The sequence below is a fragment of the Felis catus genome, chromosome B3 (assembly GCF_018350175.1).
Source record: "Felis catus isolate Fca126 chromosome B3, F.catus_Fca126_mat1.0, whole genome shotgun sequence".
Lineage (NCBI taxonomy): Eukaryota > Metazoa > Chordata > Mammalia > Carnivora > Felidae > Felis > Felis catus.
This window is the reverse complement of record NC_058373.1, coordinates 5,386,611-5,412,769: the sequence shown is the minus strand read 5'-3', so window position 1 is coordinate 5,412,769 and position 26,159 is coordinate 5,386,611. Positions and strand designations below refer to the sequence as shown.

Here is a 26,159-nt window from a genome sequence, read left to right as displayed (position 1 = left end):
CTTACCTTTGCCTGTGTGGCTCTGCCATGTCCCAAAGTCACTTACCGGTTTGATAGCTTCCCTTTGCCTACTTTGTGTCTTCTTCCTTGTCTTCAGTGCCCAGCCGATGCTACCCACAATTGGGCACCCAATATGTGCTTTGGATGCAGTCTAGTCTGGCAGACATTCATTGAGCACCTGCTGAATGCAGGGCCCTGGTGCCTTGCACCTGAGTCCCTTAGAGCTTGTCCTCAGGAAGCCAGTGACATCTGCGAGGGTTAGAAGGAGGTGCCTGAGGGCACCAGCATCTTCAAGAATCTACATCCTGCCCCCCAACCGTGGCTTTGCAGTCGCCACCAATCCCTGCCCTTCCTTCTCCCTCTTGGTCCAGAAAAATAAAACAATTAACTAACTAGCAATTAAATAAATGTTTGAGGGAGCCTAGGTGGCTCAGTTGGTTGGGCATCCGACTTTTTGATTTTGGCTTGGGTCGTGATCCCAGGATCATGGGATCAACCCCCCGAGTCAGGCTCGGTGCTGAGCCTGCTTGTGATTCTCTCTCTCTCTCTCTCTCTCTCTCTGCCCCTCTCCCCCATGCACTCTCTTGAAAAAACAAAAAAGTTTGTTTTTGTTGGGGTGGCTCCGTTAATTGTCCAACTTCGGTTCAGGGTGTAATCTCGCAGTTCATGAGTTCGAGCCCCAAGTTGGGCTCGATGCTGACAGCTCGGAGCCTGGAGCCTGTTTCAGATTCTGTGTTTCCCTCTCTCTCTGCCTCTCCCCACCTCTCTCAAAAATGAATAAACATTTTTTTAAAAAGTTAAAAAAATTTTTTTAAATAAAAATTTGAAAAAAAAAACCACCAACAAACAATTTTCATGACTTGTTGAATTTTCCAATTAGTTTGTCATCCAGAATCGGGTTTGTGAACCTCAGCACTATTTCCACCTGGGGCCACCGGATCGTTCCTTTTTTTTGCGGGGACTGTCCTGTGTATTGTAAGATGTTTGGCAATATCCCTGGTCTCTAAACACTAGGTGCCAGGAGCACCACCACCCCATCATGACAACCCAAAAAGCATCCCCAGACCTGGCCCGAGGTCACCTGAGGGGCAGAGTCACCCCCCAGCAGAGAGCCACCGATCCAGAGCTAGGAATGAGCTGGCACGGAAGCCGGCCGGTGTTCCAGGAGCAAGGCGGCGGGACTTGTCCGCGGGTATTACACCCCGAGACAGCAGGCAGCAAGGGAGAAAACTGCCAAACCCCGAACCGTCCGGCGTGGAATGCATCAATGGGGTGATTTCGTGCTCAGGAGCAGTCCCAGGTATTTCTGCACCGTCGCTTTCAGGAATGTTAGTGATAACGCCCGAGCAGGGAAAACAACAATGTCGATCGCACTGTTTACTAAGGTGGGGAAGTGGGGTGGGGGAGACAGCTTTGCGTTCAATGTGTGTTTAGAAAGCAGATCAGTAGCTGCTTGGGGAAGAGGGGCAGGGAGGGGCGAGAGGAAGTTTGGGAGTGACGGACAGATCTGTTCACTACCTTGATCGTGTTGATGGTTTCATGAGTGTACCCAGACGTCAAAATGGATCAAGTTGTACACTTTAAATACGTGCAGTTTATCGTGTGCCAATCATATGTCAATTAATCTGCTTCTAAAATGTATTTCATTGTTTAAAGTTTCAGGGCTTGAAAGGCATTATTTTGGAAAACTGACTAATGTGCAGTAGCCCGTTCCTCGACTGTGCCAGATAAACTGGGGGGTACTTAAGAGCAATACAGCTCTTGAGAAGAAAACAGAGAAAAAAGAGAAAACAATCGCGGGCCCCAAGGTTGGCCTAAGGAAGGAGGGACAGCCGGCGTGAAGTCAGCTAGAGCTTGTCCCCTGGCTCAGAGGAGGCACTGGTTGTTCCGTTGGACGATGCTCTCAAACCAACATGTCTGGAACCGTATTATCAGGGGCTTGGGAAATAAAATAACAAACTTAGCGCTGGCTGCCTGGAAGGCAGCAGATGAGGCTCCTCCACTAACTTTAATCCCTAAAGCAAACACTGGCTCCAGAAAAAGTCAGTTAATACCTGCAGGAGGGTGGGTGCTATCCCTCCCTGGGGCACACGGTACACCCGGGGGAGCCGAGAGCTGTTATGGGGGCGGCTGCACATGAAAGGCACCAGGGCTCATGCCCGAGGGGATGCATTTGGCCGGGTAAGGTGCTGGAGATGCCCAGGAGGGAGAGCCGTGGGGGGGCAAACAGTGAGGGGCCTCTGGCTGACAGTTTGAGAGGCTTTTTAGCTGACGGAGACCTCCAAGCAAGGTTCTCAAGAGCCTGTGAGAGAGGCCAGGGAGCGAGGAGAGGGCTTGGGGTGGGGATAAGTTCTTGGGTTGATTGTGCACCAGGCGTTTCATTCAGTTATCCCTCAGATGGTGACTGTGGACGTGCTGGGTGCAGGACCTCCTCCAGGGCTCCAGTTGTGGTGAGGGAGGCAGACAGCAGATAAGTAAGCACTTACAAGAGAAGTTCAGAGCAGCATAAACTCTGGAACGCAAGTAATGAAAAGGGTAATGCGGTAGTGCCTCGGGGAGGGGGTGGTCTGCTGTCCCTGGGGTAGTCAGGGAAGGCTTCTTGGAGGAGGTGATATTTGAGTCGAGGCTCAAGAAAGACACAGTGATGTAGAGATCTGGAGAGAGGGCGTCCCAGGCCAAGGAAACCAGGAGGTGACAGGCCTGGACACGAGCTCGTGCGCTTGGAAAGCAGACACTTCTTGGTGCAGTGGGAGCAGTCCGAGCAGAAGAGATGAGAAGGGAGGGGAGGCCAGGCTGGGTCATGGAGCCCGGTGGTGGGCTAGTCAGAGTATTGAATTGAATTCTCAGAGCACGGGACAGATTTTGGAGAATTTTGCTAATTTACCCTTTTGAAAGGTTCTCTATGGTGGGGAGAGAAGCCACATAGGGGTTCAGAGGGGGAGCCCCACAACAGCCCAGCCCAGGAGGCACTGTCCGTGACCCTCCCACGTCACCTGTGAGGTCGGGGACTGCCTTGGGGAATTTGAGCGACTTTCGTAACTCAGTAAGCGGGTTTGTGGGCTCCGGGGCAAGCCTGGGAAAGACGGGGTGTCTGTCACTCATCACCGTGAGAAACCAGCACTTAGGTTGGCCAGGGTTGTTAGGCCTGGGGTCCCACTGCCCACCTACTTGGGTGGGTTCAGGTACCGCTTCCTAAACCATACCTACGTGGGCATCCTAGCAGGCGACTTGGCAACATGAGTTTCTTTGGGAAAGGGCGCCTGGGTGGCTCAGTTGGTTACGGGTCTGACATCGGCTCAGGTCATGATCTCGCAGTTCCTGTGTTCGAGCCCTGCGTCGGGCTCTGTGCTGACAGCTCGGAGCCTGGAGCCTGCTTCGGATTCTGTGTCTCCCTCTCTCTCTGCCCCTCCCCTGCTCATGCTCTGTCTCTCTCTGTCTCAAAAATAAACAACAACATTTAAAAAAAAAAAAGATATTTTTTAAAAATTATGAAAAAAAAAGAAAAGTTTCTTTGGGTTAACACTGGAAAGTTACAGAGCACTCATTTGCTGATTCTCTAAGTGCTTTATGCTAATTGCTTCATTTACTGCTCAGAACGACCCTGTGGCAGGCTATTATTATCCCCATTTACAGGTTAGGAAACAGGCCTAGACAGCTTGCTGGGAGTCACAGTGAAAAAGAGGGAGACCCAGGATTTGAACCTGGGGACCCGTAACGGAAAGCCCCCACACTTAAACCACTCAGCTATCTGCCTCTAGAAGAGGGTGAACCATGGCTGAATCAGACGCTGGTTCCCTCGAGCGTGGTGGTGCGGGCTGCTCAGCTGTGATTCACATTTGACTCTTTCTTGGATGAGGCCCGTTTGCCTGTATCCTGCCCGTAGTACCTGTGGCTCTTTCTGGAATGTGTGTACCGCTACTGAGCTGCCCTCCCCCCTACACACAAACATGGCAGGTGAGCTTCCAAGTGTGCTGATTACCAGTCCAAATCCTGCTCTGAACGCCCCCCGGGCAAATTACGCAACCTTCTGGGTCCCCAGTGTCCTCATCTGTGAAATGGGACAAAAATCTACCCAGCTCATCAGGTGACGCCTGCAGAGTGCTCTGCACAGCATCTGGCCAGATGCACTGGCTGCTGGGATTAAGCGGCCTCCTTTTTCCTTCCGAGGCAGGAATGCTTTTCCAATGTTTATTTATTTTTGAGACAGAGAGGGACAGAGCGCGAGTGGGGGAAGGGCAGAGAGAGAGGGAGACACAGAATCTGAAACAGGCTCCAGGCTCTGAGCTGTCAGCACAGAGCCCGACGCGGGGCTCGAACTCACAAACCATGAGATCATGACCTGAGCCGAAGTCGGATGCTTAACCGCCTGAGCCACCAGGCGCCCCAGGAATGCTTTCCTGATGCTTCCACATGGGCCTCAAACCAGGCTTTTGGGGATGAAATCTCTGCCCTCACCCCAGCTCTTCTTTGGGACCTGACAGATGACCTTTTCCTCCCCTAGCCAGGAGAGCTGCTAGCCTCCTCACACTGCTGTCTGTGCTCAAAGCAGCCTTTGGTGTGGTCTGGTCCCCGGGTGGCTCACAAGGTGCCTTGTACCCATTTTACAAGCCACCTACTCCTTTGACCTCTTGCCTCCAAGGCCAGAGATCAGCGGATAGTGAGGCAGTGCTTCTGGACCGCAAAATATGTGGGCAGCCCACTGGGGCGAATGGACCAGCTTAGGGAGGCCAGCGGGCCTTGCTGGCAGGTGCCACTCCACACCCTGATGCCTGCTGGGGGCTGTAGAGGCCGTTTCAGGCACACTAGCGGGCACTGCTCTCCGGGGGCACCTGGCAATCTGGCCACATGGGGGCCAGACCGCTAGCTGCCCCTCAGAGACCATGTCCCCGCACCGGCCGCAGCATCGTGCTTTCTAGGCTTTCTCATCAGAGTCCTGCCGGGGCTGATCTTCCTGACCTGCGAGTCGTTGAGAGAGAAGAAATACTTCCAGATAGGATTCTAGGAAGATCGTTCTCTTGGGAAGCAACGGGGATCTTTATCACCAACATCGCGCCTCCGATCTGAGCCCTTGCACATTGCCTTCCTGGGACAGACACTCCTGCAGCCTCCCCAGTGGTGATTGAGATAAATTATTTTTGTTATATTAGGTACACACTCCTTTTTCCAGTTCTTTTTTTGGGGTGGGGGAAGTGGGGAGAGAGAGAGAGAGAGAGAGAGAGAGAGAGAGAGAATAAGTGAGGGAGGGGCAGAGGGAGAGTGAGACACAGAATCCAAGGCAGGCTCCAGGTTCTGAGCCATCCGCACAGAGCCTGACATGGGGCTCGAACCTACGAGCTGTGAGGTCCTGATGTGAGCCAAAGTCCAGCGCTTAACCGACTGAGCTACCCAGGCACCCCCCCTTTTCCCAGTTCTTATGCAACCATCAATCCAAAATGATTCAAAGGTCAAGGCTGTACAGAAAAATACACATAAAGCAACCCTACCTCTGCCCCTACTGTGTAGTCCCCCTCCACACCCGAGTACCAATTTTGACTAGATCCAATTTATCCTTCCAGTGTTTTCTTCCTGAAAAAAAAAAAAATACATACACATTTATCGCTCTCTCCATATGTATGCTTGTACTCTTTTTTTTTTTTTTTTTAATCAAAAGGTAGCATATAACAATTTGTTTTCTATCTAGTGATATACGCTCTGGAGAAATTCACATGATAAACATAAACAAATCTACAAACCCAATACAATTCAGAATGAACATCAGTCTAAAGGGAAGGATGATGTCGTTGGGCCGAAACCAATGGCCGCTTGCAGGGGCATAGGATGGACCAATGAGAGCGGGCCTCCTCACGGCTGTGACATGCCTACGGGACGCCGCCTTGTGCTGGGCGTGACTCAGTTCTCCCACTACTTTTCTCTATTTGAATTACCGCAGTGGTTCTGTTTACACAGCGGGCTGTTACATCATTTGGCCCTCACTTGGCTTCAACGCATCATTGACGCATTAAATCCGCCTCTGTTCTTTTCTTGTTAGCCAGCAGCAATTAAAAAGGACTGCTGGATGCCAATACAATCATAAACACAAATGCAAACTCGGGCAGTGAAATCCTGTGTCAAAAGGAGATTGTAAGGTGGTCAGGCCGACAGTAATGATGATGAAAATAATCATAATGGCCAACGTGTACTGAGTACTTGCTATGTGCTGGCCCTGTGCTACGTGCTGGACAAAATCTTACGTAACCCTCCAAAAACCCCATCAAGAGGGCACTACCCATTTTACAGATGAGAACATTCGGCCTTGGAGGGATTAAATCACTTGCTCCAGGTCACGTGTACAGGAAGTGTGGAGTCAGAAGTTTGAACCCGTGTCAGGCTGACCCCAGTGACCACTCTAAGGGCTGGTGGCTGGCGCAGGGGGCTTCCTAAGCTCTTTGCCATCAGATCCTGGGCATAACTGCTCACCTTGGCCAGGCCCTGCTGGGCTGGGTGAAGCAGGATATACGGGGGTCTGGAGCAGAGGGCAAAAGGGGAATGTGGGGGTCACAGTCCCTGATGGGACCTAGACTCCCAAGGGACCGTCCCCCTGAAGTTCTGCGCACCGAGCCTGTTACGCGACCCTGCCTCCCCTCTCTCGGTATCAGAGCGAATGAACACACACACAGATGCCAAAAATACCATTTGGAAGAAAACGATCTATGTCCGTGACTGTAACAATGACACTTTGTCAGGTCCTGGCGAAGGAACGGATTGAGAGTTCTAAATGTGCCTCAGAGTCCCCCGCCGGCTCTGCTGGGCTGGGGCCAGGCAGGGCCCAGGCAGTGCCCCAGATAAGACGCAGACTCTGTGGCCGTCACCTCCCGGTGGCCTTCCGCTTCCCCCTCCTCTTGCCCCGACTTGCCTCACCTCCCAACCCCCGCCCCTCCTGCCTCTGCGTGTTTGTTCTCTCCCTGTCCCGGCCGGACCTTGTTCCCCGCAGCTCCCAGTCCAGGAGAGAGGGCGCTCAGGTAGGCCCAGAGGAAGCCTCCCCCCCCCCCCCCCCCCCCCCCACGCTTAGGTACCAGGTCACGGAGCAGGTCTGAGCTTCACGGCTTGCTGGCGACAGGCACGGACAGCTTGCTGATGAAGACGACGAGCCACTGGAGTCCCCCTCAACGGCTGTCCCAGGCTGGGGATTCGGTTCCCAAGGATCAGGACAGTCAGGCTGCTGGGGCTGACTCACTCTGAGGTTCACATAACGAATGCCTGGGTCCTCTCCGTGTCTGGACACTCCCACCTTCTGCCAAAAACTCTTCCTTGAGAGGCACTCACAGGCCCGAGGCAGCCGGCTTGGGGGGGTGGGGGGGGGCGGGGGGTACCATTCCACGCCCACCTGTGCCCCCTTCCTCAGACCCAGGCCTGAGAACACTGATACCTTCTCCCTCCCCCCAGCTAGGCCCATCGAAGCCCAGCCCTTTCTGTGAAGCCTCTTACCAAATCACATAGTCATTTGCTTTCCATTTTCCCTACATCAATACACTTGCTCGTAAAACCAAGTTGCCCCATCTCTTCGGCTCCAGGTGATGATGGGCCAGGCACCATGTGACTTCCAGAAATGCTGGTCCCATCATGCGGCTCCCAGTGCGGTCTTCACTTGGCTCGCCGGGATTGGATCAGGGCATTCTTTTCATCTGGGTTTGAGCTTCTATTAGAACCCCACCAACCCTTTCCTATTTAAAAAAGTTGGCTTCTTGCGTCACCAAAGACATCCCTGTGCCTTCCCGAGGTCCCATCTCCCAGTTCTCCACCTGGCTCGTTTGGCTTCAGGGCACTGGCCTCCCTGCTACTTCTCGGTCCTCCAACAGCACTCCCACCCCAGGGCCTTTGCACTGGCCATTCCAGCTGGACTTCTCTTGCACAATGCGCATCTCTCTCAGGACGTTGCTCGACCATTGCCTTCACTGCCTACAGTATGTTAACATGCAAATGCGTGTTCCCATCCCCCTCTCCTTGCTTCATTTTTCTCCAATGCACTTTTCACCACTGGACATACTCTATATTCTCCTTACGGGTTGATGTATTGCCTTTCTTCCCTCACTAGATTGTCAGCTCTATGTGGGTGGGGGCTTTGTCTGTTTTGTTCACTGCTTATCCCCAGGGGCTACAACAGTGCCTGGCACACAGTAGGCCCTCCATAAATACTTGGTGAATGAGGGGCGCTTGGGTGGCTCAGTCGGTTGAGCGTCTGACTTCGGCTCAGGTCATGATCTCACCGCTAGTGGGTTCGAGCCCCACATCGGGCTCTGTGCTGACAGCTCAAGAGCCTGGAGCCTGCTTCGGATTCTGTGTCTCCCTCTCTTTCTCTCTCTCTCTGCCCCTCCCCCACTGGCTCTCTCTCTCTCTCTCTCTCTCTCAAAAATAAATAAAATATTAATATTTGGTGAATGAATGGTTTCATTCATCGTGGTAGAAAACCTGAATCCACATAAAGGCACAAAGAAGAAAGAGAAGATGCTTTAGAATTTCCAATCCTTTCCAATGAGCTCCCCATCTCTGGAGGCGTCTCAGTGCAAACTAAGCACCCGTTCCCGGACGAGTTGCGGGAAGGTGCGCGCTGCGTGGAGGTGAGATTCCTACGCTCTGCAAAATGCTCTCTGCCACTCAGAGGCTTCCTCTGCAATTTAGAGCCACTGACCAGCACAGGACTTTCCCTTTGGTGCCCAGCACCGGGTGGGGAGCCCTCTGACCCAGAAGGCTTGGGAAACAGGGTGGAGCGGAGTCACCTATCGGAGCCAAACAAGACTGCCCCAGGAGGAAATACAAGAGACCTGCAAACGGTGACAAAGGTGGACGGAAGCCGGTCCAGACGCTCACCGGCTGGACTGATTTGAGATAGGTCAGGCCATCCCCCCGTCACCAGCCACGTCCCAGCCACCAGCCATGATGTCTGGAACTCTGGCACTGGAGAGACCACGTGAGCCACAGAAACCAGGCCCAAATTTGCGTGTCGGCCCTGAACGGGTCATGGGGGGACGGCGAGATTTGGTAATGGGGGCATTTATTTATTTATTTTTTTATTTTAACGTTTATTTATTTTTGAGACAGAGAGAGACAGAGCATGAATGGGGGAGGGTCAGAGAGAGAGGGAGACACGGAATCTGAAACAGGCTCCAGGCTCTGAGCCGTCAGCACAGAGCCCGACACGGGGCTCGAACTCACGGACCGCGAGATCGTGACCTGAGCTGAAGTGGTAATGGGGGCATTTAGAAGCGGGGGCACTGCCAGGAAAGGAGGCGGCCCGAAAGCCCTGTTCTCCATGACAGGAGTCCCCAGCGTCGAAGAGATCAAAGGGAGCGTGACTTCACGGATACACCCCGGTGCAGGTACTGGAGAACCAGTTATCTGGGACAGGAAGTGGCTACGAGAAACACGCACCAAGGCAAAATCCCCTCTCAAGAGCTGCGTAATCTCTCCAAGGAGTCCATCTGCACAGAAACGGGGTTACTGGGGCATGTCACCCGTGGGGCGCGTTCGGGGAACTCCTTGAGGGTTCACTTGGGACACTTGGGGGATCACAGGTACGGCAAACGCACAGCACACCCGCCCCCTGCATCTGTGTCCTCGCTCGCGGCAGACCCAGCTAATCCGTCGCCACAAGGCCGTGGGATCCTTCTCTCTACCATGTTCTGGTCACCGCTAACCCACCGGAGCCCGCACGCGGAATGAAAACGTAGCGGCTCTTCGCTGGCGGAAGAGTCGTCCCTGAGGGAGGAGCCGAAGAACTGTCTCCACCTCGCCTGCCCTGCGACAATCACGGGGTTAGGATGCCTCAGATGAGGAAACCGAGGCTCAGAGAGGGAGTGAGACCCGGCCAAGGTCACGCTGGGCGCTGGTGGGGAGAAGTGGGCCCGGAGCGCTGGTCTTCTCCCTGCTCACCCAGAAGCTCTCACCTGTGACGGGACAGTTGGTGCGGGAGACACGGCACACGTGTATGTCCCCGTGTCCCCGTGCCCGGTGGAAGAAAGCATTCCGGGTCTATCTGCCACCAAGTGCAGAATGTGAAGTCCCAGGGTGCTTGGGTTGGCCTTATAAAATTTGGACTTTCTGGGCTCCCTGGGTCAGCAGGGCTGCGGTGGGCAGGTGTTGGGGAGGTTCAGTGCCCAGAACATGGCTGCTGGCTGGACGTGTCCTTTTGAACCTTAGTCCCTGGCCTGTGTCCGGGGCCAACTGCCCAGGACCCTCAGACAGAGGCAGCCTGGCCCAGTCCAGGGGACAGGGCTTGCTTTAGGGTGGTGCCCATCCTGGGCAGGCCGTCTCTGCTCTCTTGGCCTCACATGCCTGATCCGTCGATGAGGAGGCTGACCTATGACTTAACTTTGCTGAGCCTCAGTTTCTTCATCCATTAAATGGGGATAATGATACCTCCCTGCCGAGATGTCACAAGAACGGGATGGACTAATTCTATAAAATGCTTGGCACAATGCCCCGCACATGGCAGGTGCTGAAAGAAGGCAGCTGGAGTTACCTGAGGACTTGTCCAGCTGTGAGAGCCCAGCCTGTGACCCACACCGTCCTGTGGGAAACAGGCCACCTGACAACTGGCTCTCTAGTCACTGGAACTGATATACCTTGGCCAAGCTTGGAGGGTGAGAAAATGGATTTCTCTTGGATTTGCAGAGCGGCCCAGAAGTCCCCAGACGGCTGCCCCTGGTGCCCACGGTCTGTGGCGAGAGCTGCAGACAAAGGGCCCCTTGCATTCGTGGAGGGAACTCCTCCTGTGGCCGGCTGGCTGGGGACCGGGTAGGTAGGTCAGGGAATCTCCTGCTTGGAAGCAGGTTCTGGCAAGGAGAGGCCTGTGACTCTCCTTACCTCTGGCTTCCCAAGGGCCCTTCCTCAGTGACCTCAGCTCCTTTGTGCCCACCCACGTCACACGGGCAATGCTGGGATGGGAACTTTGGTGGCACCGAGTGGGAGAAGGACAAGCCGGCTGTGCCTTTTGTCTGTATCGTGTTTTCAAACAACAATATGGCTCATGCTGTAATTTTATTTTCTTAAAAAATTTTGTTTAATGTTTATTTATTTTTGAGAGAGAGAGAGAGAGAGAGAGAGAGAGAGAGAGAGAGTCAGAGTGCAAAAGGGGACAGGCAGGGAGAGAGGGAGACACAGAATTGGAAGCAGGCTCCAGGCTCTGAGCTGTCAGCACAGAGCCCAATGTGGGGGCTCAAACCCATGAACCGCGTGATCATGACCTGAGCTGAACTCAAACACTTAACTGACGGGAGCCACCCGGGTGCCCCTGGCCCATACTGTATTTTTAAAAGAAAAAAAAAAAAAAAAAAGGAACTGGTTATAAAATAGTACAGATAAATTAAGTTCATATACATGCACCAAAAAAGAACTAGAAGGAAATACACCAACAGGCTGAGGGCAGTTGTCCTGGGTGACGGGCTTGAGGCTGGATTTTTATTTTCTTCCCCGTGCCTTTCAACCTTTTCAACTGTGAACACGATTTGCTTTTACCATCAGGGTAGCAACAACAAAACCTGCTACCTTTAAACAGTGTCCACGGAGGGGCGCCTGGGTGGCTCAGTCAGTTGAGCGTCCGACTTCGGCTCAGGTCACGATCTCTCGGTCCATGAGTTCGAGCCCCGCGTCGGGCTCTGGGCTGACGGCTTGGAGCCTGGAGCCTGCTTCAGATTCTGTGTCTCCCTCTCTCTCTGCCCCTCCCCTGCTCATGCTCTGTCTCTCTCTGTCTCAAAAATAAATAAATGTTAAAAAAAAAAATAAAATAAAATAAATAAACAGTGTCCACGGGGCCCGGCTGTTTAGGCCCCAGCTCTGAGCAGGGGGCAGACTTTGTCAACGCACCCGCCCTCCGCCCGGGGCTGGGGACCCTCAGGCAGGAGTGGGGCCGGGTCCACTCCTCCAAAGGGTGAGATCTGGTTCTCCGTCCCTCAGGCTGGGGAGACACCTCCTCCCTCTGGCTCAGGGATCAGAGCCAGCCCTCTGATCCCGAAGGTGACAGAGGTCCTGGCAGCCACCAAGCCGGCCCGCTGGCCGAGCCATAGTTTGGGCTCCCCCGCCACCCCGGGGAGGGGGGTGGCGACTCCCTGCCTGCCGGGAACTGGGCCAGGCGGAAGGACATGGTAACGGTGACGTTTCCCCCACTTCCTTTTACCTGCCCCACTGTATCTGCTGCTGAGTCAGGGTCCCTTTGGGGACTGACCAGAGGATGTGGCATGACACAGCAGGATGTGGTGACGCTTTGGGCGGCCCCCTGAGGGCCAGGCAAGAAGTTCCAAGGAAAACGAGAGCATGAGCGGAGACGTGTGTCCCCGCACACATCACCTCTTGGTCCTACAGTTGGTTCTCTCTCTGCCTTGGCCGCGGGCCCGCTCTCCAGATGCTAACATCTGCGTGTGCGTCGGCCTGAGCACTTACCTGTGCCCCTAGCGGCAGCCTGTGAGGGGAGGGTGGCCGCAGACACCCCTGGGCTGGCCGACTGGCCCACATTCCCAGCCCTTTCTGTTCCATTGCTTCCACTCTAGACACCGCAAGAGCTTCGGAGTTGAAAATGCTCGTGGCCTTTCCGGGGGAACGTTCTTCAGGTACAATTGTTCCATGTGCTGCGGTGCCCCACCCCGTCTCCACTAAAGGACCGACCACTGTGACAACCTGAAACGTCCCTCCCACATTTCCAAACACCCTGTTGAGCTGCAGTTCTGGCCCTTGGTTGAGAACCTGTGAGCCAACCCTCCGGTCTTCATCCTCACTGATGCTGGACTGCTCACGTGACCCCACTAGGGGCAATGAGATCAAGGGGAGGTCTTCAGCTGAAGAGATTTTCTTCTCTTTCTTTTTCTTTTTTAAATGTTTATTTACTTATTTTGTGAGAGAGACAGTGTGCGGGCACTAACAGGGGAGGGGCAAAGAGAGGGGAAGAGAGAGAGAATCCCAAGCAGGCTCCACGCTAACAGCACAGAGTGTGACGCGGGCCTTGAACCCACAAACCGTGAGATCACGACCTGAGCTGAAACCAAGAGTCAGACGCTCAACCGACTGAGACACTCAGGTGCATCCGAAGTCGGATGCTTCAACGGCTGAGCCACCCGGGTGCCCCTGGGCTAGCTCTTTATGCCTGCGCCTGGGTGCACTTTTCTTCCCCCGAGGGGAGCATTCCATTCCTTCTACCAGATTCTCAAAGGGTCCACAACAGAACGGGAGCCCTCCTGCCTTCATGTTTTCATCTCATTCATGTTGTAGGTAATACAGGTAAGCCCCAAGGAGGACAGTGACTTGCGGCACTGGTGACCGAGCTGAAGTGATCAGTGGCCTCACCTGCAGTTCTGTCCCCTCCTCTTAACCGGCAGCCCCTCCTCACAAAGGCCTGGCCTCGTGCGGCAGCCTCCTCGCGGCCTCCCTGCCTCTGGTTCCCCTGAGAGGCCTTCAGGGTGCTGTGATTCTGCCCCAACTCAGTCCTGGCTCTAAGTACTAGGGTTTTCCTATGTCTACCATCAAAAAGTGGCCACAGAAATCTCTTCAGTCCCACGTGGCCTGAAACCTCGCCCACGGGAAGTGGAGTCAGTCCCTCTTCTCCTTGAAACTGAGCAGGCCTTTGCGGCTGCCTTGATGAATAAACTGTGGCGGGAGCGATGGTGTGTGGCCTCCACAGCGAGGTCGTAAAGATAATAAGGATTCAGCCTCTCTCTCCCCAAGTCTCTCCTGACCTTTGAACCCCATTGCCACGGTGCCAGGAAGTCCCTGGCAGGGCCTCTCGGAGGCTCCGGCCAATGCCAGGCCAAGGTCTCTGCTGATCAATCACCTCATAGGAGTGAAGGGCTTTCAGGATTCCAGCCTCTGCTTTCAAGTCTTCCAGCTGAGGTCCCAGGTGTGGCAGACAGATACAGTTCTCCCCTCTGGGCCCTGTCCCAATTCTTGGCCCATAGACTCTATGAGGCCAGTTAACAGTTGTTCCCTTGAACGGGAGACCCCTACGAGCTTGGGCTCAGAGGTCAGGAGCCACGGGGGCTGCCGGATGCTTTGTAGCAAAGGAGCGTAGTGACCACGGGGCTAAGAGAGGAGGGGGCGTTCCCGATCTCCTCCTCCTGAGGCTGGGGTGCACATTTGGTAGCAGCAGTTTTTTGTTTGTTTCTTTTGCTTTTTTTAAAGTTTATTTATTTATTTATTTAAAAAAATTTTTTTTCAACGTTTATTTATTTTTGGAACAGAGAGAGACAGAGCATGAACGGGGGAGGGGCAGAGAGAGAGGGAGACACAGAATCGGAAACAGGCTCCAGGCTCTGAGCCGTCAGCCCAGAGCCCGACGCGGGGCTCGAACTCCCGGACCGCGAGATCGTGACCTGGCTGAAGTCGGACGCTTAACCGACTGTGCCACCCAGGCGCCCCAATTTATTTATTTATTTTAATGTTTATTTTTTGAGAGAGAGAGAGAGAGAGAGAGAGAGAGAGAGAGAATGTGTGTGTTCAAGCAGGGGAGGGGCAGAGAGAGAGAGAGAGGGAGACACAGAATCTGAAGCAGGTTCCAGGCTCTGAGCTGTCAGCACAGAGACTGACGCGGGGCTCGAACTCACGGACCGCGAGATCATGACCTGAGCTGCAGTGGGATGCTTAACCAACTGAGCCACCCAGGAGCCCCTTATTTATTTATTTTGAGAGACAGCATCGCATGGGTAGGGAAAGGGCAGAAAGAGGGGGAGAGAGAGAATCCCAAGCAGGGAGTCAATGTATGGGGCTCGACCTCACAAAATGTGAGATCATGACTTGAGCCGAAATCAAGTCTGACGCTTAACCGACTGAGCCACCCAGGCGCCCCTTGTTTGTTTTCTTTTAAGTTTTGCCAATCTGATGGGGGAGACAGAATATCTTGCTATTGTTGTAATCTGCATTTCTCTGATATTGGTAAGGAACAGCATCTCTTCTCCTGTGGTTGGCCTTATGGACTTTTTTTTTTTTCTGTGAGGTGTTTGCTCCACAACTTTTGCTGACTCTTCGGCTGGGTTGGTTGCCTGTCTTTTCTGATTTGCAGAAGTCATTTACATGTCCTGGAAACTAATCTCCTGTCGGTTGTATGTATTATAAACATCTCCTCCCAGATTGTGGGCCTATCTTATCGTGTTGGTTGTGGTATGTTTTTGTGTTGAACTGAAGATTTGAATGTAAATGTTATCAGACTCATTTAATATTTTCCTTTATGGCTGATACTTTTTGTACCCAGGATAGTCTTCCTTATCGAGAGGCATGAGGGGACTTTCCAGGCTGCTGGCCGTGTCCTATTTTCACGGCCTGAGTGCTGGGTACAAAGCTGGGTTCATTTTGTGAAATTTTATCACGCCGCACACTTATGACATGCACTTTTCTTTATGCGTGTTGTTAATTAACAAAAAATTTATTTAAAAAAGAAATCGGGGGTTCCCGGGTGGCTCAGTCAGTTAAGTGTGTGACTCCTGATTTTGACTCAGGTCATGATCTCTGGATTGTGAGTTCCAGCCCCGTCTTGGGCTCTGCTCTGACAGAGCGGAGCCTGCTTGGGAGTCTCTCTCTCCCTCTCTCTCTGCCCCTCCCCTCTCTCAAAATAAGTAAACATTTAGAAAGTAAAAATAAATAAAAAAGAAATAATTATTTCCCCTGACGTCATAAAAGGATTCTCCTAAAGCAATACCTATCAAAACAACACCAGCATTCTTCACAGAGCTAGGACAAACAGTCCTAAAATTTGTATGGAACAAGAAAAGACCCCGAATAGCCGAAGTAATCTTGAAAAAGAAAACCAAAGCAGGAGGCATCACAATCCCAGACTTCAAGCTGTATTATAAAGCTGTAATCATCAAGACAGTATGGTACTGGCACAAAAACAGACACTCAGATCAACGGAACAGAATAGAGAACCCAGAAATGGACCCACAAACGAACGGCCAACTAATCTTTGACAAAGCAGGAAAGACTATCCAATGGAGGGGTGCCTGGGTGGCTCAGTGGGTTAAGTGTCTGACTTCGGCTCAGGTCATGATCTCACGGTTCATGGGTTCAAGCCCCGTTTCAGGCTCTGTGCTGACAGCTCAGAGCCTGGATCCTGCTTCAGAATCTGTGTCTCCCTCTCTCTCTGCCCTTCCCCTGCTCGTTCTCTGTGTCTCTCTGCCTCTCAAAAGTAAAAATAAAGGTTAAAAAAAAAAAAAAAGAATATCCAATGGAATAAAGACAGTCTCCAGCAAATGGTGCTGGGAAAACTTGACAGCGACATGCAGAAGAATGAACCTGGACCACTTTGTTACACCATACACAAAAATAAACTCAAAATGGATGAAAGACCTAAATGTAAGACAGAAGCCATCAAAATCCTCGAGGAGAAAGCAGGCAAAAACCTCTTTGACCTTGGCCGCAGAAACTTCTTACTCCACACATCTCCAGAGGCAAAGGAAACAAAAGCAAAAATGAACTATTGGGATCTCATCAAGATAAAAAAACTTCTTTTTTCTTTCTTTTTTTTTTTATTAAGTTTATTTATTTATTTTGAGAGAGAGAGCGCACAAGCAGCGGAGGGACAGAAAGAGGGAGAGACAGAATCCCAAGCAGGCTCTGCACCGTCAGCACAGAGCCTGATGCGGGGCTCAAACTCACCAACTGTGAGATCATGACCTGGGCCAAGATCAAGAGTCGGATGGTTAACCAAGTGCGCCACCCAGGCACCCCAAGATAAAAAAAACTTCTTCATGGTGAAGGAAACAATCAGCGAAACTAAAAGGCAACCAACAGAATGGGAGAAGATATTTGCAAACAACATATCAGATAAAGGGTTAGTATCCAAAATCTATGAAGAACTTATCAATCTTAACATCCAAAAAACAAATAATCCAGTGAAGAAATGGGCAAAAGACATGAACAGACACTTCTCCAAGGAAGACATCCAGATGGCCAACCGACACATGAAAAAATGCCTCACGTCACTCATCATCAGGGAAATACAAATCAAAACCACAGTGAGATACCACCTCACACCTGTCAGAATGGCTCACATGAACAACTCAGGCAACAACAGACGTTGGCGAGGATGCGGAGAAAGAAGTTCTCTTTTGTACTGCTGGTGGGAATGCAAGCTGGTGCAGCCACTCTGGAAAACCGTATGGAGGTTCCGCAAAAAATTAAAACTAGAACTACCCTACGACCCAGCAATTGCACTACTAGGCATTTATCCATGGTATACAAGTGTGCTGTTTTGAAGGGACACACGCACCCCCATGTTTATAGCAGCACTATCCACAATAGCCAAAGTACGGAAAGAGCCCAAATGTCCGTTGAGGGATGAATGGCTAAAGAAGATGTGGTATATATACAATGGAGTATTACTCGGCAGTCAAAAAGAATGAAATCTTGCCATTTGCAACTACGTGGATGGAACTGGAGGGTATTGTGCTAAGTGAAATTAGTCAGTCAGAGAAAGACAAATATCATAGGACTTCACTCATATGAGGAACTTAAGAGACAAAACAGATTAACATAAGAGAAGAGAAGCAAAAATAATATAAAAACAGGGAGGGGGACAAAACAGAAGAGACTCATAAATATGGAGAACAAACAAGGGTTACTGGAGGGGGTGTGGGAAGGGGGATGGGCTAAATGGGTCAGGGGCACTAAGGAATCCACTCCTGAAGTCATTGTTGCACTAGATGCTAACTTGGATGTACATTTTAAAAAGAAAATGAATTAATTAATTTAAAAAATATTCTCCTGGAGTTTCTTCTAAACGTATTAAACTTTTGTTACTCACAGGTAAGCCTTGAATCCACCTGGAGTGTGTATGTGGCTTGAGGTGGGGATCTAATTTTACTTTTTTTCCATATGGATCACAACTGTCTCAACACCACGTATGAGTCTTTTCCCCACCCGTTGGTGGTGTCTCTCCATCACAAGCACATGTTCTCCTTCACGCATGGTTGTGCCTCTGAGCTCTCCTCCTGTTCAGTTCATCTCTTCATAGCCTGATGCCAAAGCTGCTGTGCTCAGTTTCTTTAAAAAGCTTGAATAGCTGACAGAATCTGGTGGAGGCCAAGAAGGCGGGTGGGGTGTGGGTGGGGCCTCAGAAAGATGGTGCGGCACCGTCGTGCCGATGAGTGGAGAACGGATTTTAGAGGCCAAGGCTGAGGGGTCAGGAGGTGACCCCAGCGAGGCAGGGTGGCTGTCCAAGCGAGAGGCGAGCAGCTTGGGCGTGGGTGGCGGCGGCCAAGTGGCTGGAGGTAAGGTGGACGGGACTTGCCGTGGGTTGGAAAAGTCAGGATCGAAGAGGACTGCTTGGCTTTTGGGCAGAGGATGGTAGGGGTAAGCCTGGGGTATGGCTGACAGGTAGGCCTCCCAAGTGCCCTGATGGACGGAAGGAAGAGCGGGGGTAGGGACAGGGTGAATGAGCAGGCCGTGCTGTCTCACCTCTGGCAGCTCTAGAATCCTCCGGGAGGATTGAGCACCGCCCTCCTTGTTTCACACCATTTGCTGTTCTAGGGCACCTGTGTCACACACCCCCAGCAGCACTGTCCTTGTGGGAGGCGAGGTACACTTTCCCTGCCCTGCGAACTCCAGCTCAGGGCTGGGCCTCCCAGAGTTCTGGTCCCAGGACCCTGGCTCATGGACGGCTTCCGGTCCCACAGGAGGCCCCGGGGCATCCGGGAAGGACAGAAGCAGGCGTCTAGGCCACGGATCTGGCTCTGTCACTCGCTTCCCTCCTGGGTTACAGATGCGGCTGGGCGCGTCTCCACGTTATTTTGGGAGTCTGTGCTGTTTGCCAGGACGAGCCCAGGGGCCCGTGGCCCCACCTGGGCGTGAAGGAAGCACCGCTGTGGGGAAGCTGACAACCTCGGAGGCCCTGCTTGTGGGCGGGGGCTCGGACCTGGGCGTTTCAACCAGATCATTGCTCTGTTTACAGCCTGCTGCTGGCTCATCACCCCCAGTTGTTATGAAAACACCTTTAGTTCATAAAACGTGGACAGGGCATCTGAGCACTCGGGCTGAGTCATTTCTCTGAGCAAGCCGTCAGCTGGGGCGACAGTTTTGGCCGGGCCTGGCGTGGGGCCCTGTGTGGGTCTGTGTGGCGCCCGTGGACGGCCCCAGGTGGCCTGGCAGGGCCACTCAAGCCCAGGCCACGGGCTTCAGGCACTGAATCAAGGCCGATTTTGAGCTCCTCCTTTGTTTTGTCACCAGGGTGGCTGAGGAGAACAGAGGGACTCCCGGGGTCCTCAAGTCACCAGATAACTGAGCGGGCACGCAGAGGCGGGGGGCGTGGCGCGGAGGAGGAGAAGAAGAAATGGAAGGGGGCACCTCAGCTGGTGGGGGAGAAGGCCAGGCCCGGCCTGGGGCCCTGTCTGTCCTACCACAGCCCTGGCCAGAGGTGACCTCCTGACTGGGGGCCCAGATGGCTGTTGGAAGGGAAGGAGGAAGGAATAGAAGAAACCAGTCTTTACTAAGCACCTACTTCATGCCAAGCCCTTGGCTGGCTCGTTCTTCGGGCTTCATGCCTGGTCGGAGAACCTTGGCCCCCTGCCAGCTGCAGGGCCTTGTGGGCCTGTGAGTTCACCTCCCGAGCGTGCTGTCCTCGTTGGCCTTATCTTCCTCATCTGGTCTCAGCTGAAGTGAGGGTCAAGCAAGATGATACAAAGACAAGTCAATAAATGGCACCTCGTGTTTTTATAAGTAATAGTGACACAGTTACCACTGACTGAGGACAGACTGTGCCAGGCTCTATGTTGCAAGTCTTCCTCCCAGAAATTCATTTAACCTCCTCCCCGCCCCCCGCCAGCCACTTTGAGGCGATTTCTCTTTCTGGTCCTGTTTTGGTTTGTTTTTTTAATGTTTATTTATTTTTGAGAGAGAGACAGAGCACAAGCGGGGGAGGGGCAGAGAGAGAGGGAGACAGCACCCAAAGCAGCTCCAGGCTCTGAGCTGTCAGCACGGACAGGCTGACACGGGGCTCCAACTCACAAGCCGGGAGATCATGACCTGAGCCGAAGTCGGACGCTTAACCGACTGAGACACCCAGGTGCCCCTTTAGTCCCGTTTTATGGATGGAGCCATTGAGGTGCGGAGACATTAAGGAACTTGTCGAAAGCCACACAGGAGCTTTAACGCTGGGGCTGGCACTCTGACACAGGCAGTAATGACGTCTGCACCACTCCATAAATCAGGAGGGTTGGATTAAATTGGTCTTTCTCATTGTGAATTTTCCAGAACCCTCATCTTTCCTTCATTTTTAAAGAGCTGCTTCGCCATCAGATAAGCACGGAAGACGCGGGGATGTTGCGTGCTCCTTCTGAGACATTCACGGGGGACTTCGATACGGTAAAGGCTGTCGGAAGTGCTGTGGTGAAAGGGGAGAAGCAAACAACCCGTTCGTGTTTAACCTAGTACTTCTGAGCTTGTTTGCTCTCGGGGCTGTATTATCCGAGGGGCCCTTAGTAAGATCAATCTCGAAACCAACACACTTCCACAACCTGCAGGTCTTTGCCTGTCTTACAGTGGTGCTCCACGACCCCCTGGTTTTAGGCCGTTACCCCTTTGTTCTCTCATTAATTCATCTATTCAACCATCTACTCAACCTCGAGTGCTCCCTCACAATCAGCGGTAGACACAAGTGGTGATTTTAAGCATCTTACAAGACCGATGGGGGAGACAGAACAGTGTGATAAGGAGTTCAAGGGACTGGGGGCACCCGGGTAGCTTAGTCAGTTGAGCATGTGACTCTTGATTTTGGGTCAGGTCATGATCCTAGGATCGTAGGGTGGAGCCTGATGTCAGACTCCGAGCTCAGCAAGGAGTCTGCTTAAGATTCTCTCCCTTTCTGCCCCTCCCCTTCCCCCCCAAAAAAAAGAAAGAAAGAAAGAAGGAAGGAAAGAAAGAGAAAAAAAAGAAAGAAGGAAAGAAAGAAAAAGAAAGAAGGAGGGAAAGAAAGAAAGAAAGAAAAAAGAAAGAAAGAAAGAAAAAGAAAGAGGTGTCTGGGTGGCTTAGTCAGTTGAGTATCTGACTCTTGATTTCAGCTCAAGTCATGGTCACACGGTTCAGGAGATCAAACCCCAAGTTAGGCTCTGTGCTGAGCATGGAGTCTGCTTAGGATTCTCTCCCTCTGCCCCTCTCCCCTGAGTGTGTGTGTGTGTGTGTGTGTGTGTGTGTGTGTGTGTGTACTCTCTCTCTTTCTCTCTCAAAGTAAACAAACATTAAAAAAAAAAGTTCAAGGGACTGAACATTAAAAAAAAAAAGTTCAAGGAGTCCAGTGGATGGCACCATCCACGCTGGGAGCCAGGGGGGGCCTCCTGGACAAGATGGGGGTTCAGTGGCCAGGTGGTCGGGATTGCAGGGAAGTATTTGTACACCTGTGGAAAAGCGATGCATTATCTTGACTCTTGGGGAACACCTCTTGGATTATCTGATTCCATTCTATGAGGGCTATTTTACAACTCTGCAAATTATAGATAGGTAATGCAAAATTATTCTTGTTACAGACCTGTGGACTCTGGCCCGTCTCATAGAACACCAACTGACTTCCCTCCCCAGTGTTGCCTTCATTTGCGTGTTCATTTCAATGTTCCTGATCGATAATTGAGCCTGTTCTTCAGATTCTCTTGTGAACTGGTGATAACATGTGCCTGGTTCCCCCATTGATTTAGGAGTTTAATAAACTTTAACGCATGTTCAGTTTTATATGACAGTCATGAGTCTGTGTCTTTTTTTAAGGGCTGATAATAAGAGGTTCCCTGGGCAGAGAGACACATGTGCAAAGACCTGGAGGCTTGTTCTCAGCACCAGGCAGTGAGTAACAGGTAGCCTGACCCGGATCCTTATCAGCCCAGACCATCAGGAGCTGCTGAAATGGGCGAATTTTTCAGCCCCGACTCATGAGAGGTGGGGGCAGCTGGAGTCAAATGAAAACATGCTGGTGATCAATTGTCAGGTGTTGATGTGCATATAACCGGGGACGGCATGACTCGGTGTCACCTTGATTGGTGTGTGTGCGGGGGAACTAAATGCACTCCTGTGGTGGAATCCATCACATCTGACACTGCTGTTGAGGCAGGCATCCCTCACTCGTCGGGGAGCACAGGCCACTTTGTGTAATGAGCTCATTCTGTGCACAAATGCAGGCAAAGCTCACCAAGAACAGAGGCGAGCAGGGATACAACAGCCTTGTGTCTGAAACCTGGGGGGATTCCACAAATGCTTATCAGAATTGCCAATCCTAGGTGCAAGAGGCCTTAAATCAATTTGCTAAAAGAGGCCTGAAATGTTCAAAAGAAGGCAAAAGAGGGGCGCCTGGGTGGCTCAGCCGGTTAAGCATCCGACTCTTGACTTTGGCTCAGGTCATGATCTCAGGGTTCGTGGGTTTGAGCCCTCCGTGGGGCTCTGTGCTGACAGTGTGGAGCCTGCTTGGGATTCTCTCCCACTTCCTGCCCCTCCCCTACTCATGTGCTCCCTCACACACACGCTCTCTCTCTCAAAATAAATAAATAAACGTAAAAAAAAAAAAAAAAGCAAAGAAACTGGCATCTCCAATTTGGAACGCTATGAGATGGATGCAGCATCTGAAGGAGACTGGCTTGGGCTCCTCCGGCCTCACCTGGACTGGCCTGCAGGCCCTGGTTAGCTTGAGGCTCTGGGGTGGGCTCCCTCTCGTTGATTTTTGCCGGCAGCTCTGGCTAGGAACCCTGTTTCTCGTCATTCCCACGGACAGGCCCTGCCGGGGGTGGGGGTGGGGGGCCCTCAGCCAGCCAGGCACCAGCAGCTCCCGGCCAGTGCGACTTGGTCAGGATGTTCAGTGACAGGCAGCACTGGGCAGCTGCCACCTGCTGGGCCCCTGTGACCCACTCTGCTGTCCCGGAACTCACAGTTAAGGAGACAGTGTCACGCTGAGGGATCGGGGCTGGGATGGGCGCCCCGGGAGCTGTAGGCACCAAGGAGGCCCCACTGGACGTTCCTACATCACTGGTGGGCACTGTGGTGGGCAACCGGGATGCCAGCCTGGGCCCAGGGGAAGGAAACGGCCGTCCTGTTATAGTATCTGTCCATACTGGACTCTGAGCTCAACACAGACACCCTGTAGGGACCGCTAGGAACACAGGGGATAGAACGGAGGGGCCAGGGCCATGGCAGGACCCATTCCCCTGGGAGTGGGTGGTCCGTGGGCCCTTTCCTGAACCCCTCAGGCCTCCTGCAGGGAGAGGGGATGCGCCTAGTTCAGCTTCTTCCCTGGCAGGGAGCCCAGAGCCAACCCTTCTGCGCCCCTGAGCCCTACTTCCTTGTTTGATTTGCATAACCACCTGCCCAGACCAGCTCTGTACCTTCTGCAGTTAGGGCTGGAGCCCAGCACTGCCCCCCACCCCCGACCCCGGCGAAAACAACGACCAGGACAACCACAACAACGGGTCCACCTGTAAAAGGAACACCTGTTGGGGTTCCTGAGCGGTCTCTCTCTGGGGAACCCGCTCTTGGGAGCTGGCTGGCTCTGGAGGGAGTATCTCGGTCGGTCCCTGGTGAGGGGCCCTCCTCGAAAACCTGCACCCTCCGGCATCTCACCTGTGGGACCTCGCAGAGCCCTTGGAGGATTTACTCTCCACACACCGCCGTGCAAAGGGATGTCCTCACAGCACTGCTCGGCTTTGCAGAAGGCTGGAAATAACCTGCGTGTGCCACAGCAGGGGGTGGGTGATCCCGAGGGTCCGTTCAGCAGAGTCCTCAAGAGCCCTTAAAAAGATCAAGGTTGGGACATCTGGTGGCTGAGTCAGTTAGGCCTCTGACTCGACTCCATCTAGGCTCAGGTCATGACGTCACTGTTTGTGAGATGGAGCCCTGCGCTGACAGAGTGGAGTCTGCTTGGGATGCTCTCTCCCTGCCCCCCCCTCCCCCTCCCCCATGCTCTCTCTCTCTCTCTCTCAAAATAAATAAACTTAAAAAATGGTGAATATGGGGCGCCTGGGTGGCTCAGTCAATTAAGCGTCCGACTTCAACTCGGGTCCTGGTCTCGCGATTCCTGAGTTGGAGCCCCACATTGGGCTGTCTGCCTTCAGCAAGGAGCCTGCTTTGGATCCTCTGACTCCTTCTCTCTCTGCCCCTCCCCCGCTCATACTCTCTCTCTCTCTCTCTCTCTCTCTCTCTCTCTCTCTCTCTCTAATAAATAAGCATTTAACAAAGTTAAATTTTGCCTAGTGGGAAAGACAGGGGTGCAGACAGGGTAAGGGCCGGGCTCAGGGAGGCGCTGCGAGTCGTCTGCTGGCAGGAGATGTGCCCTGCCTGTCACATGCTCTGTGAGTGTTTCGGGTGTTGGGCTGGGCTCCCCAGGTCGCCCCCACAGCAGACGACACGCCCCTGAGAGGAAGAGTTCACGCCACTACTTCTGAGGCGGAGGAGGCACGTCAGGCCACACGGTGGTGACAGCCACAGCCCTCATCCTTGCCTGCCCTGAGGTCCCCCCCCAGCACTGCTAGCGGTGGGGTGACCTCAGTTCACCACTGGTGCTGGGACTTGCCCTGGAGACGCGCTCACTTGCCCTGCGAGCAGAGCGTGATCTGGGGGGCTCTGTGGGAACGGGGGACACTGGGTGGCGGTGCCTCCCGAGGCCCTGGGGGGTGTGGGGGGCCGAGAGGGCAGCTCCTGCTGGGACTCAGCCCTGTCTGACCCTGCAGCCCCCACAGACCTTCAGCTGGCTCCAGGAAAGTGAGACCTTTCTCCCCATTTCCTATTACTTCCCTTCCCTTACTGACTTGATGATTCCCCCTTTCACTTCCCCCTCCTCCTTCACACTCATTCTTTTAACAAACCTTAAAATAGAAATGTGCACTTTTTACTCCTTTCAATGACCTCAAGAGGAAGACTTGACCGTGACTCTATGTGGTCACTAGGCCACAGGAACGAGTAGAGCCATGCTTGCTGGCCTGTGGGGAGCTCATAGCCGGTGGCAGGTGCCTGCCCTCTGGGCTTGGGAGTATGTCAGGAAGGCTTCCAGGGGAGAGACCTGGGATCTGGGGCAAGGGAAGGCAGGTGGGAAAGGGATTCTGGTGGAGGAGAAAGCATGTGCAAAGGCCCGGGGGTGTGGGGAAGGGGAGCTTAGGCCAGTGGGGCTAAAGTAAGGGTGCAAATGGAAAAGGGCAGGAGTCAGGGCTCCACCCAAGAAGTGAGAGCAGATGAGGGTACTGGAGTCAGATGGGGCTCCCAAGTCGGGAAGGAGGAGAGCCTTGGCTGTCAGGCTTGTCCCAGACACTCGTCAAGGCTGGGCTGGGCCCCCAGCTGCCTGGGTCCAGTGCCAGTTAGAACACGCATCTGTTTCACTGGCTTAGGATCCTAGGACAGGGACAGGAACCCCTGGCAAGGGGGGCTTGGGAGACAAGCTCAATGGTTCTTCCAGGCCAGAGAGGCTGAATTCCTTGGGGAGCAGCTCACCTCTTCAGTTTTTCCGAGGATTTAGCTGCTTGGGTTGGGACCCGCAGAGCCTCAGGGTCCTCACACTGTCTTCCTGAAAATGTAATTCACACTAGAGTGTCAATGGCTCAAATGAAATGTAGCAGTCCTCAACTCTGGCTGTCTAGAAGAATCATCTGAAGTGTGTGTGTGTGTGAAGGTAATGACCGCTGCTTTTATAAAAATAATACATGCTCGTTGTCAAACAAAACAAGCAATACAGAAAAGCACACGGAAGGAAGCAACGCCCCCCGCCCCACCCCCATTAGAAGGCCAGCTTCCTGATGGAAGGGTCTTTACCTGTTCTGTTCTCTGCTGTATTCCCATCACCTAGAACTCCCCCCCCCCCCCCCCCGCACAAAGCAGATGCTTAATATGGCTCATCATCCAGTGTTGACATCTGGGGAAATGTCATCTACAGAGAACTTTGGAGACATAAAGAATTTAGGTAGACAGGTAAATAGGTCCAAATAATTAAACAAAAATTAATGTTTACTTATTTTGAGAGATAGAGAAAGAGAGAGGGAGGGAGGGAGGGAGAGGGAGAGAGAGAGAAAACGTGAGTGGGGGAGGGGCAGAGAGAGAGGGAGTCACAAAATCTGAAGCAGGCTCCAGGCTCTGAGCTGTCAGCACAGAGCCTGATGTGGCACTTGAACCCACGAACCGTGAGATCATGACCTGAGCCCAAGTCAGACCCTCAACCCACTGAGCCACCCAGGAGCTCCTGGTCTAAATAATTTTAAAAGATGG

The 26,159-nt window shown here is 52.8% G+C and overlaps 1 long non-coding RNA gene across 1 annotated transcript; it reads right to left on the bottom strand.

Moving 5' to 3' along the window:
• Nucleotides 1–18,210: 18,210 nt before the first annotated feature.
• LOC102902521 lies at nt 18,211–25,630 on the bottom strand. Its single transcript, XR_006598827.1, has 3 exons — nt 25,392–25,630; nt 23,532–23,699; nt 18,211–19,595 (listed from the first exon to the last, which is right to left on the bottom strand). It is a non-coding gene; the product is annotated as an uncharacterized LOC102902521 (long non-coding RNA).
• Between the last annotated feature and the right edge of the window lie 529 nt (nt 25,631–26,159).